General features: G+C 44.9%; 1 long non-coding RNA gene across 1 annotated transcript; it reads right to left on the bottom strand.

Annotated features, from left to right (window-relative positions):
• Positions 1-260: 260 nt before the first annotated feature.
• Positions 261-6,788, bottom strand: LOC125439060. The gene is made up of 3 exons (XR_007245474.1): positions 6,758-6,788; positions 2,199-2,273; positions 261-383 (listed from the first exon to the last, which is right to left on the bottom strand). It is a non-coding gene; the product is annotated as an uncharacterized LOC125439060 (long non-coding RNA).
• Positions 6,789-12,494: the final 5,706 nt, after the last annotated feature.

The following is a 12,494-nucleotide window of genomic DNA, read 5'->3' as shown; positions in this document are numbered from 1 at the left end:
TTATAAGAAGTTCTACGTTTGTTTTATGTATCATATTTGATATTTAAAAATTGATTCTGTGCCATATAATAATGAACCAATTTAATTTAGTGTACTGGTATAATATATTTTTTTTAAAAAATAGTTAAAAGTAATAAAGGGTAGAATAAATTAGCACTTTAAAATGGTTGTCAGGTATAGAACTAACACACGCAAGGTATGAGCATTTTAATCTCCTAATTTGGTGTTATCTGCAAATCTAATAGGCATGCCCTCTATTCCATCATCCAAGTCGTTCATAGTTTATACTACCGCTAAGCTGAATAAAGGTGAAACACCATACTTACTGTCTTTCTAGGTTTTTGTCCGGTAGGAAGCAGAGATTTCGACTTCTCAGCAATTTTCTGTCAATAGACAGGAGTAAGTAGCATTAATGGTCAGAATACAATAGGAATGCATTAGAATTCTGTTGATTCATTCGTGTTATTTATTCATTTATTTTTAAAGACGGAAGGGGAAAAATAAAGTTATCCCCACGCATTTCAGGAACGGGCAAAACTCTGCTCTGAAAAGGGTAGGCCTTCGAGAAATCAAAAAGTCACTTTCAACTTCAAGGACGGCAGGGTTATCATAAGCAAACCGTGCTTTTAAAATGTGACAGCCACCAATATCGGGAAGTAGCAATTTGCCACTCAAAAGCCGTTTCCTGACGCAACCGGGCCATTCAGGGAAAGAAAAATGCAAGGGATAATTTTGGCACACTGTAATCTATTAAAAAAAAAAAATAAATGTATAGGTAGCAAGTCACATGCAGAACTTGAGATGGAATGTGGATTGATCCGGAGAAACAGGGATTGCAGAGGGGCCGGCCTCTCCAGATGGATTGGTCCAGCCCACACTGAAAACTAGATAAAATACAAAATAATTGGGTCACAACATCCTGTAGATCTGCTGTGCTAACAATGGCACTGCCTTCTGACACAACTTCACACAAGGTTGCCAAATTCAAGGTGGGTCCCAGAGGATGTCCAGAATTACAAGTGATCTCTGGATTACAGAGAACAGTTCCTTGGCAGAAAATGGCCGCTCTGGGAGGTAAACTCTATGGCATTATACTCAGCTACTTCACAAAGCCACTCCTCCACAGGTTCAGCCTCTCAAATCTCCAAGAATTTCTCAGCCCAGAGCTGGAACCCCCAACTTCATGCACTAGTGGACATATTATTGTACTGGAGGAAAGCCTAGACATTTATGGATTCGTGGGCTCCAATTATTACCCATCATAGAGAAATTTCAAGAGAAAAACCCACAATCTGAATTGAGCACAGGCCGAAAATAGATGTCAGGTGGAGTTATGATGGTCAATTATGCTCAAGGCCTTAAAGGTCCACACCAAGATCCTGAATATGATCCAGTTGCAGAAGGTCCTATCTTTGATCCCCTGCATTCTTGGTTAAAAAGAATCAGGCAGGTAATGTGAAAGACCTCTTCCTGAGACACTAAAGGGTCACTGTCCATCTGAGCAGACTAGAAGGACTACAATGGACCAATAGTATGATTCAGTATAAGGCAGACTCATGTGTGACCATGTGTGAGTGACGAAAGCATATGCTAAAATAGGTATTTCTCGCTTTATTTAACAATTAAGGATTACCCTGGTTAAGATTCTAATCAAACAGTGAAACTATGGCCTATTTGTAACTGCCTACTTGTTACCTGGCTGGCAGAATGCACAACTTTGGTTATGTCCTAACCATGGTTTGTTTGGTGTCCTAACCATGGTTTGTTCAGTGCAGACAAAATAAGTAACCATGGTTAAAGAAAACCATAGCAGGCAAGCCAATTTCAACCACAGTTTTGCATTATGCAAAGAAGCCTTGATAAGGCATTCTTTCCCAATCAGTCTTTGACCCCTTCCGCACATGCAGAATAATGCACTTTCGATCCATTTTCAATGCACTTTGAAGCTGGACTTTACTGTGCAGAATAGCAAAATCCGCTTGGAAAGTGGATTGAAAGTGCATTATTCTGCATGTGCGGAAGGGGCCTTTGACCAGGTCATGTATTCAACTGCAGTAATCAACCATCTTTAAGGAAAATAAACCAGGATCCTGTCAGACTAAAATCTCTGGCTCAGCAGCCTCCCACAAATAGGACTGTGTTATGTAACCTCATATTCTCAGAACGATGTGGTTGTAAACTCATAATAACAGCTTTACCTTTTGAATTGTGCCGTATCGCTGAATGGCGTCAGATAGCTGGTTCTTCAGCCGGTCCAACTGAAGCCGTTCTTGCTGGACAGAAGGAAACAACTGTCAAGCAAAACCAGTGTCTAACATTGTACACAACTCAAGTATCGACAGTTACTCAGAAAATATTTAAGATAATTGTATACACATTTATATATCTCAAAAAGTAAATAAATCTCTGTGCCAACAGTGAGGACCCAACAAGTTTTACATTATCCTATTCATCCTCACAACAATATACAGGATGCTAAGTTTGACACACCTATCTATGACCCTTCACCCTCATAATCCTTTCCCTTCCTCCATTTTACTCATCTGACAACAATCTTGTGAGGTAGGTCAGTGGATTGGCCCAAGATCAAACAGTGAGGTTCAGTTCTGGATGGGGATTTGCATCAATCTCTCTCCGGTCATTTCTGATGCTCTCCACTCTCTGCAGCGCTTAGGTATTTCTCTGACCCTGGAAATGCTAATCCCACTATCAATAAGGGCAGTTGACTCAGGTGAGCATTGCCCATCTGGAAGGGACCGGTGCCTGGTTGAGAACTTTTCAATTTTTATAGACCCATTCAGATGACAAAATGAAGACATCCATTAAGCCTTTGATAGACCCAGGTGAGATGACACCTACAGGCAGAGGTGGGATCCAGCAGGTTCTCACTCAGTTCCTCAAGAGTAAGTTACTTCCATTATTACGCAGGAGCCAAGAGGGTTACACTAATGGGTCAACTTTTCCGTTAGAAATTCCATTAGCTCCAAAAATCACAAAGTCCTGTTGTTTCCGGTGTGGCTGGTTAGCGAAGGTAGAAAACGGGATAATTCTCCCTGTGGGGCTGTTTTTAAAAAACATGTGTTAGAAATATGGGAAAGTTCGTTGTTTTAAGGAAAGTATCCTTCTTTTGATTTCTAGAAACAAAATTAAGTCTTTGAAAGTATTAAGTATTTGACAGGCAGTCAATTTTCTGTTGGCAGTAGACGACAGGACTTGCTATAATGAGTTTAAATTATGGACAGAAAGATACCAGCTGGAAATTAGGAACTTTTTTTTTACAGTAAGAGTTTTTTTACAGTAACAGAGAAATTATTAATGCCACGCCCCCGGAATGCCCGGCCATGCCCTCGTCGTGCCCCGCCCAGCTCCATTGGCACTACGCCACTGCTTGAATCCCACCACCATGGGAACTTGTTACGAAATTTTTTGGATCCCACCACTGCCTACAGGTTACAACAGTCATCTTGGATGACCACCAGTCGCGGCAAGGTCTATTTACATCGGAGGCCCACTGTGGCTCTTCCAGATGTTCATGGACTACAACCGCCATCAGCCCTACCAGCATGACCAGGGGGCTGATGGAATTGTAGATCCATGAACAGTCGAGGAGAACCCACAGTTGAGCCCTGATCTACATCTTCCAGATCCAGCCAACGCCAGGTCTGATGATCCTGTCACGAACCATTTTTTACACATTCTCTCAGAGAAGAAACGCTTCTCCCCTTTCCTTCAGGAACACGAAAGAGTACACAGAATGATGAATTGGAAGGGACTGACTGTTAAGCTTCAAATCAATGGTTGGTGTTTTGCGCCCGCAAGATGCTTGATGACAGAGGAACTTCTGGAACAGAGTGCAGAGGTCCCCTAGAGGGACAGGAAGTCTCAGTAACCAATCCCCTCCAGAGCCATCCGTTTAAAGAAAGGGGAAGAACGGTAGGTTTTGCATCAAAATTTGTAGGTTTAATTATTTAAGCAACTGGGTGACACGAGGGGAAAAAAATCGCAAGGGAGGAAATTTGGAGATCTGTTCCGTTTCATTTAGAGCAGTGATGGCGAACCTTTTTGGGACTGAGTGCCCAAACTGCAACCCAAAACCCACTTATTTATCGCAAAGTGCCAGCAACTTAACCTGAATACTGAGGTTTAAGTTTAGAAAAACCAGTTGGCTCCGAGCCGCATGGGCCACTCAGGGATAAACTTGCCGGTAGTCAGTGGCCTTTGCTTAGAAGCAACTGTGCAACTCTTCCAACAAGTGAATCCCCGACCCTAGGAGGGTTTACTCCAGAAGCCAGTCTCCATTGCCAGCAACCCAGCTTACTCCCAGGCAAAGGATTGGCGCTTTAGTTCTTCGAGAAAATCAGTGGGGCTTAACAGGGTTTACCCTACACTGCTTCTCCAAACTAGGTCTTTAGGGTTTCTAATGCTAATAATCCTGCCCAGTGTGCCCAGGCCAGCCCTAGATGTGGGGGGGCAGTTCAGTTTGTGTGTGTGTGCCTACGAGAGGGGCTCTGAGTTACCATCTGGAGACCTCGGGTGCTATCAGGGTTCGCCTACTGATTTAGAGGAGCTTCAATGAAATTATTATGGGATGCCAAGAATGAAAAGCAGACCCTGGCTACCGATTGGTGTAAGACTAGCGTTCTCTTCTTTCCAACTGGAAATAATTAAATGGGAATTTTTTTTAAAAAAACACACACATTCTTCCCACAGCTTTTGCCTGACCTACCCAGTTGATAGTAAGGGCATGCCATCAGGAACATCTCTGAGTGTTTGTATCCCCCTCCCCTTTTTAAAAAAGTTTGTCTTCATTTGGCTTCCCACCGGGCCCAATTTGTGTCATGAAACATCTCAAGGCACAAGAGAAGAAGCCAATTTTCAGCGTCTCTGTAAAGACTGCGAGAAATCTCTCATTTTACCTTTCATTTGGTCACTCGGCAATCCCACAATCCACCACAATTTGGCCAGAACTACTGTCTCGGGTGCAACATTTCCAATGGCCAGTTGTTCAACTTCATAATTTAACTCCTTTTTTTTTTTAATTGGGCGCAATTAGCTTATTTCTAGCAGCCAGTCCCTCAACTACTAGCTGGGAAACTTCTTGCTGGCGGTTCGTCCCTTTTAATGAGAGGAAGAGAAACAGGGTGAAAACACCGGGCGTGCGGACGGAGAGAGGTCATTTTGATATTCCTTGACTCCTTTTCTGGTAAGAGCCAGCTCAGATTGTGGCTGTTCCAAAGCATGTTAGAGTCAGGCGTAGGTGGGGGTACTGATCAGAGCCAGTCTCGATTCGGACCCCGATCGCGACCACCGGTGAGCTAATTCACAGGGTGAGGTAAAAATGAGAGAGATAGAGAGCCAGTGGATATAAACACGAGGGCTCTGAGAGCTGTCAAGTCAGAACAGACAGTGAAGATCTTAACAGTCCGGGGTTCTAACTTAGTGGAAGACTGAATTCACCGGGCAGCCTCCCTCAAAGCCTGAGATGTCTTCTTTTGTTGTCTTTTTTTTAAGGCACAGGTAGTCAAACTTCCAGCATTCAGATGTTATGAACTACCGTTCATATCATCCCCTGCCAGCATCATGCCGGCATGGCATGATGGGAACTGTAGTCCACTAACATCTTCGGTGGGCCGAGTTTGACTCCACTGTGCTTAAGGTATAATTAAACTGAGCACAGATTTATGGGACCATAGTTAGGGATGCAATCATATCATGCCTTATACACTTTTCTTATCTTTAATTTTATCCAATACTTTGCTTGAATCACACAAAGTTTAGAAGTAATGTTTTTAGCAGAATTAGATGTTAAATGGGATTCTGCAGGAAGAATCCTAAACGGGTTCTTGGCTTTTTTCCTTAGAGTAGGAGGGTGGGGAACCAGGGGTTGGCAAATTCTTAACCCTATAGCAGTCCTTATCTCTCTTGTTTAAGGCCAGTCGCTGGTTAGAATAGTTTAGCTAGGTGTCTTCAGGGTTACCGTTAACTCATGATTTGGTAATAATATACAGCATCGTATCAGGTATAACAAGCAAGCCCGCTAAATTAAGAAACACAGATTGTTTTTTTTTTAAGAAGAGCTTGGATTTATATCCCCTTTCTCTCCCGTAGCAGGAGACTCAAAGGAGCTTTCAAATTCTCCTGCCCTTCCCCTCACTACAAAATACCCCTGTGAGGTGCAGGGGGCTGAGAGAGCCCAAAGAACTGTGACCACTCCCAAGGTCACCCAGCGCTGGAAGTGTGTGCTGGAGTGCACAAGCTAACTCCTGGTTCCTCAGATAAGCCTCCACAGCCCGGCAGCAGAAGCGAGAGAATCAAACCCAGTTCTCCAGTGCATTACCACCTGCTCTCAACCACTCGCTAACGCCCTTTGTAGGTTACTGTGAGGATAAAAGGTGTGAGATGTTCCCAGAAGCCGCATCATAGAAAGTTACGGCGTCCCATTGCGGTCCTCTTAAATGAACCGCTTGGCCACTGTGTGAGCCGCAACATGTTGGCCAAGATGTACCACTGGTCTGATCCAGCAGAGATCTCCTTTATGATCTTCGCATCCTTATCCCCGCCCTTCTTGGTAGAAAGGGAAGGATAAACCGACAGAGAGTTGTATAAATCCAAACAGAGAAATCAAATTCGAGAATTCTGGTAACGGTTCAGAGCAGATGAAATGAACCAGTTGGGGAGAAGAACTACACTGTTTGACCGGAGATTAAAAAAGCACAAAATACAGGACTTGACTTCTCAGTAACGCCAAAATCACTACCCCAGAAGAACCTCAATTATCTCAGAGAGTTTATCAGCTTGCGCACGCATTGATGGCTCTGTTTGTCTCGCTGAGATGTGTGCCTGTTTTAACAATGAAAACTAAAAGCTGCTGGCGGAATCTGGCCGTTCACCGGTGAGAGCGTGCGAGAGAGAGGGTTTGGGGGGGAGGAGAGGTTAAATAGTCCAGCCTTCCAGATACCATAGAGCCTTCACATATGGGTAGCCGATGGGAATTGCAGTCCGCGAACGCCTGAGGCCATATTTGAAGACCTCTTTCAGCGATTTTTCCGTTTCCATATTAATTGCCGGTAGCATAGCTGCCAGGTGATAATTCATACGTTAAATAGTTAATGGTATGAGTCATTAGACGGTTAACAGTGAGAAGTCTCAGAGCAGCATGAAATAACATCACCATCAACCGTGCTTTGTTAAAGTTATCGATTCTTCTAGATGTTCTGTAGTTGTGCCAGTTAACATTGGCACGCTTCGATAGCAATATCTAATTCAAGAGACGAAGTGCTGAACCGTAACTAAAAAAACCTCATCTTTATGCAGAACACGTAATTTACCTGAATACCGAGGTTTTATTTTAGAAAAACGGTTACCGGTGTTACCGAGGATATTGGTGGTTAAGTTTCACCGCGTAATTTCAACAAGGAATCAGGTCATCAGAAGCAGTTTCACAGCAGCAACCCAGCTATTCAGGTATGACACTTTACCTTTCGATGAAGTCAGTGTTTAACAGCAATTATCACTACATTATCATCAGTCTCTCGTTTAATGCTGGTTAATCAGTTTGCTTACCGCCATAGGTCGCCATCATCGACTTTAACAGTACGCCTCTCCGCCTAGACGCCATATTGTGCCGCCAGTTTGTCGGTTAGTAGATAGGCCCAAATTACCCATTTTTTTTACGCAAATGCCGCATGTTTGCCGTTTCGTATTCTTCGCCGACGGGTGTTTAAAAACTGGTCATATAATATGGTTAAAAGTCTGAATAATATCTAAATAATAACCTTTAAAACGACGATAAAGTCATCGTCATTGGTTCTTCAGCATGTGACATGGGGAAGAATGTAGCAACATCCAAACACCGGCTTGGGGAGTCAGAGCAAGTAATCCGGCCGCAGACGGATTTACTGACAATGTGGAAGAGAAGCCTGCGAGCCCCGAGCCCGCCAAATTTCATCAATCTTTCAACCACCCTGGTTCAGTCAACTCATTCTTCCTCGCGTTCACCTCGTCGCCTAAACACCAGAACCTTTCGACCTTCGAAGTTCTTCGCTCTTCCGAGCCTGAAAATGCCGGGGCCCGTCAACGGTGAGATTGCGTTGAATAAAGCTGCCATTGCGTAGGAAAGATACCGGTTCGATAAAGCTTAAAGCTTCGGGATCACTATATACAGTCAATTCCGGGATATCCTTCCTGAGACGCCGTAAAGTAGTATCGTGAAAGTAACAGTCGCTATAGTGCTTCGTTAATACGCCCTAACGCGAAAGCTCTGCCTGTTCATCGCAGCAGTAGTAGCTGGACTGGATGGAGCCCCTGGCCTGATCCAGCTGGCTCGTTTCATGTTTCGTTCGTTATCTCAGTTATATCGCCCTTCACCCTCCCCTTCACCAATTGCCATTCTCATATCTCCACTTTCTGCCCGTCCTCTGCCATCTCCTCATCACCCCCAAGCCACCTCTCCACCTCTCTCCATGACTTCATCAATTTTCATCATTCATCATCATCAGTCATCGCGCATTGAAGTATAATTCCGTCAGAGCAGAGCGCAGTATCCTCGACAGCGACAGAATAATTTCAAGCAACATTTTTTTCTGTAGATCGTTTTTTATTTTGTTCCATAGCCTGAAATAAGCTCGAAGAGGAAAGTCAGCGTAATCACTTTGCAACGGGGAAACTGAAGCCGACCGAAGGTAAGGTCTCGATTTCAGTAGCAGCAAAATTCAGAAGATTTGGGGAAGCGAAAGTTGTGCCAATGAAGAAGTTTGGCATTGGGGATGAAAGCAGTTTCAGCCCTCTGTGAACAACGAAATCATCATTTTCAAATGTGAACAGCCTGGGATTAAAGCCGCGTCAGCCTGCTCAAAAGAAGTGTTGCCTTCAGCAACACAGTAGTTTTGGCAAACTTTCGGTATGCCGAATTAAAATACAGAATGCAATCTAAATTGGAGAAATGCCCGTTTTGGTCACAAGGTCATAGTTGTAATGCAGCCTGGCTACCAGGCGAAAGTTAAAGAAAAAGTCGACCAGAAGCCTGGCTCATCTGGGACTGAATATATATCAGCAAGGAACAGCGAGGGCTTTCAGCGAAAAATGCAGCTGAAAAGTCGCTACACTCAGGCATGCGTAAGCCGTAAGACCAAGCAGGAAGGTTACGTTGTCAACGGTATCCAGAGTGGCGAAGAGTCTTCATTCTCTGCGTCCACATAAACCTTTTAGATCTTCGAAGGTTTCTTTCAATGTAAGCTCAGTTGGTCAGGGTAGCCTCCGTCATTAGCAATACTGGACATACCTGCCAGTAGTAGCCAGGCCAATTTCGGGTCAGCGAACAGAAACTATTTTCTCATTCTGCGCCTGTTTATTTCGCAAAGCTTATGTATTTAGCGCCTTTCAGGCCGTTCACGCCAGTGTTCAGTTTTACTGCGCCTGATGAGTCGGTTAGGCATCTGGTATAAGCGCTGGCCTGAGCGAGCGACATTAATGTCTCCGCTTCATTGCATGTTCAACACTTTGTGTCATTACGGCCCCATCTTTGGTGACTACTTTGCGCCTGGTATCATACTTTCCTTCAGGTACTTATTAGTCAGGTACGCCTGGTGGTTTTTCTCCAGTACGCCAGCCTTCGCGGATCTTCAACGCCCGCTAGGCCGAAGACCGAAAGCTGTTCCACGTCATGCTCTTTGTCGAGTCGCGATCCTGCCGCCCCCTCTTTCGCCATCTGCGCCACCTGCCGCACGGGGTTAGCAGTTACTAACGTTTAACTTCCACCACCTGATATTTGCCGATTTTATTTCGTGCTTATTTCCAGCTGAAGCCACGCCCGGAGTCTCCGTATGCAGAGCGTCAGTATCAAATGGGCAAGCAGCGGCAGCAGCGAAAGTACCATGCCACGGTCGTTAAAGCGCTGTGCTACCCATCTATACGCGACAGCCGTTTGAAGCAAGTAAAGCAAGCGCGAAGTAAGTGGCAGCAGCAATATTTTCTTCGTGCCATCATCGGACAGCCCGCCAGTAATCGCTTCCCTTAAGACTAAATCAATATTTATTGAAAGATTACGACTCGGTCAGGAGGCCGGAAAGCGCTTAAATGTAAGCCGTCTTCAACCAGGCACGTTTCAGTCACTACCGCTGCCGTTAACCGACGCCAGTTTTCCCAAATTTTTTTTCAATGCGGGGACAACGTTCCAGTTGATGGAGCCGTCCCGGTCTGGAAGTATCCCAGACACAATTGGCGGGCCCGGTCTTCAGAAACCTATCCAGTTTACAAAGTAGTTCCCCGCAGCGTAGAAAACAATGCTCGGTGACAGCAGCGACTAATGCACAAAACCTGTGCCAACGTAATAAACGAGAACTTGTCGGACTTTTCGTTACGCCAGGCACGAAGTACCGAATTGGTCAATATTCATAAACTCTTCAGCAACATCAATCAATACCCAAAACTGGCAAGAACACGCTGGCAGATGTTGTCAAAAACATCAACGGATTTCGCCTAGCAATGTTATCGTACCTTATGATTCTCCGCCGACACTTTTACCCTTCAATTGAATCATGCCATTCAGCCTGTTTAATTCAGTTTGTTTCCACTGCTGTTTGAGATAATCAGAGCCAGCTGGTCAATTCTTTCAGTTGTTATGAGTGATGACCTCGCTTCGCCGGTGTTTTATTTGAAAGCTCTTTCCCTTCCGAATCATACCCTGTGAGATGCTGCGCGGGCCGAACAGAGAGAATAGATCGACCGTCTGAAACTATCATCAGAACGCTGTCGGTGAGTTCAGCCACGTTTTTTTTAAAACTGTCAACAGAAATCTGGCTAATTCTGGTTTCGTGTAAATAACGCAGAACAATATCCGCATTGGCTGCATCGTGATTCTTTTCGATGTTTATTTGGTTTACGCGTCACTGTTTCTAGTGGCCCCAAAGTCAACATCAAATCGAGCACCAGTCAAAACAACCGATGCCGCTCAACATCTACGTCAAATCAGCGTCTTTACGTTAAAACACATATAACTTCATAAATCACGTAGGTTGGGAAGTGCGGGATCGAACAAATTCATAAAGTTAGTCCACGACAGCTGGAGGAGAAAGGTTCGAAAGTCGCAGCCGGTAATATTGAAGCCAGGGTCTTCCAGTATTCGCCTAACGCAGTAAACGGTGACAGGTTCCAGGTCAAGCTCAGCAAAACAAACCACCTTTATAGAAGTCATATTTACGAACACAGCCGCAGCGTTCGGCTGTATAAGATAAAGCTCAGTTTGCAACCCAGCGGCTCTCCAGATACCATATCAGTTCTCGTCATCACTGCCCGGCATTTACGGCCCGCAGTCCGATGAACATCCGGAGAGCCGCAGGCCAGACCCCGATCTAGAAGCCGCCACTTGATAGCAAGCTCAAAGCCAGAAAAGGTTCACTGAGATGGCGGAAGCCGTTGCTCGACCGTAGATTAAGACTTCACAGGTGATTTGCACTTCATCTTCGCGGCAAAACCTCGACTTTGTCACTCATCCATTAATGGCAGCGGAAGTCTCTCCTTAGTGCCGGAAGCTGGCCTGGTTAAACCGTTTGATTATGTGGGTGGAACGCTTTTGTATGAAACATAGGGGAAAGATGTTGGGTGAAGACGGATGAATATCGGTAGTTTAGGTGATCGCACATGCGGTGCTTGCGTCTTCCTGATGTTCATGAACTGGCCTTCATCGCTTCCTGGCTATTGTTAGGTTGGGAGTGACCGATGGAATTGTAGTTCATGAACATCTGGAGTGGGCCGTGAAGTTGACACCCCCCGATCTAGAAACCGATTGGCAAATAGTCTTACGTTTCAGATAAAATGAGTGAATCCATAAATTCCCATCAGTCCCTCCCAACATGAGCATTGGCTATACCGGCAAGGGCTGATGGGAATTGTAGTCTGGTGAACATCAGAGGGCCAAGCTTGGACACCTGTGTTCTAGATCTACACCCCTAGGACCGTGTGTGTGTTCTGTTGTTTTATTGCAGTCCCTCGCAGCCCCCCCATTTTTATCCCTTTTATCCACTCCCCTGCAGTTTTTCCGCATGTTTGACCCTCGCATTACTACAGGCAATCAAGACTCTCGAGTTATCCCTCGCCTTTGCAACGCCAAGAGTTCAAGCTCCAGCTAATTTCCCGCACTTAAAGGGAGAGACTCTCACCACTCGGTAATGCTTGGATGAGTGACCCCCAAAAGTCAAGGTTTGGTTTCCAGAGGTGGAAAAATTGCAAATCACCTCTGTAAGTCTTTGCCTTTGAAAACTTACAGGGTCAACTTCTGTCACCTGCAACTGGGCAACATTTTCCACCCATCATCAGTGAAAGACCTTCTGACTTTTGGAGAGCCCCCTGCCAATCCAAGGAGACAATATTGTTTGATCAGCCTGTACTCTGTAGTTTTCAGATGTTCATGGACTCGATAATTCCATCAGCCCCAGCTGTGCATGGGCAGTTGGTCATGATGGCAGGGCTACGGGAATTGGTAGTCCATGAACATCTCG

Source organism: Sphaerodactylus townsendi, linkage group LG09, assembly GCF_021028975.2.
Source record: "Sphaerodactylus townsendi isolate TG3544 linkage group LG09, MPM_Stown_v2.3, whole genome shotgun sequence".
NCBI lineage: Eukaryota > Metazoa > Chordata > Lepidosauria > Squamata > Sphaerodactylidae > Sphaerodactylus > Sphaerodactylus townsendi.
The sequence above is the reverse complement of the archived record's forward strand: the minus strand, read 5'-3'. Positions and strand labels throughout refer to the sequence as shown.